This window comes from Anomalospiza imberbis, unplaced genomic scaffold (assembly GCF_031753505.1).
Source record: "Anomalospiza imberbis isolate Cuckoo-Finch-1a 21T00152 unplaced genomic scaffold, ASM3175350v1 scaffold_537, whole genome shotgun sequence".
Taxonomy (NCBI): domain Eukaryota; kingdom Metazoa; phylum Chordata; class Aves; order Passeriformes; family Viduidae; genus Anomalospiza; species Anomalospiza imberbis.
This window is the reverse complement of record NW_027100148.1, coordinates 62501-65000: the sequence shown is the minus strand read 5'-3', so window position 1 is coordinate 65000 and position 2500 is coordinate 62501. Positions and strand designations below refer to the sequence as shown.

Sequence of the window (2500 nt, the reverse complement as noted above, 5' to 3'; positions counted from 1 at the left end):
CCGCCGCGGCCGGCGCCGCCGAACGCCGGTCGCCGGGGCTTGGCGGGGCCGCGCGCGGGCCGGCCCCGGGCGCGGCCCGAGTTCTCCCGAGCCCGGCCCTCGCTCCTCTGGCTGCGCGGGAGCCGCCCGGGTGCGGGAGGGAGGGGGTGCTCGGCACGGCCCCCTCCAGGAGGCGCGCCCGCCTCTTGCCCCTCGCTCCTTCGCTCGTCGGGCGACGGCGAGGGGCTGGGAGGCAGGGGGCGCCTTCGGGGCTCGGAGGAGGCGGCTCCTCTGGCCCTTCCCGCACCGGGGAGCGGGGCTTTGCCCGGCCGGTAGAGTCCCGCTCTCGGGCCGAGGCGGCTCCCGTGGCGCGCAGGAGAGGAGAAAACCGCGAGGGCCGAGCCTCCGGGCGTTCCGGGCCGCGCTTCAGGGTGCGCGCGCGCGCGCGGCCGCGTGCCGCGACCCGCCGCCGGGAGGCGGCGGTGGCGGCGGCGGCGGCGGCGGCGGGGGCCTTCCCGGCCTCCTCGTCGTCGTCGTCATTGCCGCGGCCTCTCGGCGGGGTCGGCGAGGCGCTCGGCGGCCGGGCCGCCTCCCCGCGTCGGCGGGGCGGCCCGAGCTGCGGCGGTCCTCTCGGGCGCAGCGCCGGGCTACTGAGGGAAACCCCGGGCCCCGAGGAGGACGCCGCGGTGGTGGCGGCAGATGTCGGGCGCGCCCCCGCCGGTGGACGCTCCCCCGAGGGCGGCAGCGGGGGAGGCACCCCGGCGGGGCCATGCAGGTCGTTTCCCTCGCCCCAGGGCCAGGTACCTAGCGCTCCGCGCCTCGGCGGTCCCAGGCTTCCCCCTCGGCGTCGTCAAACGCCGCGGGAAGGACCGAAAAAGGGGCCGCCGAGCCGGGCGGCGGTTTAAAGACTCGGGCGGCTCGGCGCGCCCCGCCGCGGCGGCGGCGGCGGCGGCGGCGGCGGCGGCGGGTGGCGGGCGGTGGCGTTGCGGCTCCATTGAGGGGTGGGGAGCTACTCCCGCCGATCCCCTGCGGTGGTGTCCGCGGCCACCGGTCGCGCCCGCCGTCGCGGCGGTCGTCCCCGCCGCGCGCGCGCGTGCGGGGGTAGTCGCGCCGCGCCGGGGAGGGGCGCCCTGCCCCCCCCTCTTCGCGGCCCGGCCTCGGCGGAGAGGCCGCGGCGCGCGCGGTCGGCCGCGGGGCCGACCCGCTGGGCTCGAAACGGGCGGCGCCGGCAGAGGGCGCGCGCTCTCTGCCCTTCCTCAGCCGCGGGGCGGCGGCCGCCGGGGCCCGCCGCGCGCTCTCTCTTCTGGGCCGCCGCGGCCGTCCCGCGCGGGCGGCGCCGCGCCTGGCGCGGCCGTGCCTCTCTCCCCTCGGCGGCCTTCGTCTCGAACGCACCGGCGGCGCCGGCCGCCGGCCGGCCGTCCGCCCGCCCGCCCGCCCGGGGCGAGCGCTCGGCGGTCCCTCCGCGGTCGGAGGCCGGCGAGCACGGGCGGCCCCGCGCCGAGCGGCGGCGGCGCCGCTCGGCCGGTGTTCCCGCCGCCCGCGGGCACGGGACCCTCCCCGTGGCCCTTCGCGACCGCGCGCGGTCCGAGGGCAGGGGTGGCGGGCGGCCGCGGGGGCGCTTCCGCGCCCGCTCTCCAGGTGGCGAACGAGGAGAGCGGGCGTCGCCCCCCGGCTCAGCGCCGCACCGCCTTCCGCCGGGCGCGTGCTCGCGGAAGGGGGCCCCCGACGGTGCGGGTGGACGGCGGTTCCCGGGAAGTGCGGCCCGCCGCGGCGGCGGGTCCGCCCTCGGGCAGCCCTCGGGCGCTCGCCTTCCCCCGGCGGGCAGCGGTCCGGCGGGGGGGGGCGCGGCGCCCGGCGGCGGGGCGGCGGTCGTCGCGTGGCGTCTCGAGCGCAGCAAGGCCCCTGGGGAGAGAGAGTCGGCCGCGCGCGTGGGCGCGGCGGCGCTCCGCGAGAGCCGGCGCGGCGGCGGTTCCAGGGGGGAGGCAAGCGCGCGCGCGGGGTCCGAGGGCCGCGCGCCGGCGCGTGGCGCCGCGCCGGCGAGGCCGGGCGGGCCACCGCGCTCCCGCGGCGCGCGCCGCGCGGCCCTCCGCGCGGAGGGCCGGGCCGAGCCCGGGCGCCTGGGCCGCCTCCGAAGGACGGCACACGTAGGCGGCGCCTCCCCTCGCCGGGCGGGGGGAGGCGGTCGGGGGCGCGGGTCCCCCCGCCTCTCGGCCGGCCTTGGGAGCGTTCCGTGGGGTTCCTCCCGTGTTCTTCTCGCACGCGCCCCCTCCGGGGTTTTCCGCGTTGCTCGTACGGTCGGAGCCAGGCCCCGCGCGGGGCCTCGGCGCCAGAGAAAAAAAAGGGGGGCCGCTCCGGGCGAGAGCGGCTCCCGGCCCCCCCGCGCGCGCGGGGTCGGTGCCGAAAGCCAGACAACTCTTAGCGGTGGATCACTCGGCTCGTGCGTCGATGAAGAACGCAGCTAGCTGCGAGAATTAATGTGAATTGCAGGACACATTGATCATCGACACTTCGAACGCACTTG

The 2500-nt window shown here is 81.2% G+C and overlaps 1 non-coding gene across 1 annotated transcript in view; it reads left to right on the top strand.

Annotated features, from left to right (window-relative positions):
* Positions 1-2389: 2389 nt before the first annotated feature.
* LOC137467219 (5.8S ribosomal RNA) overlaps positions 2390-2500 on the top strand; it is a 153-nt gene continuing 42 nt past the window's right edge. The window contains exon 1 of the ribosomal RNA XR_010995450.1: positions 2390-2500. This exon is cut by the window's right edge and continues 42 nt beyond it. This is a non-coding gene — a ribosomal RNA (5.8S ribosomal RNA).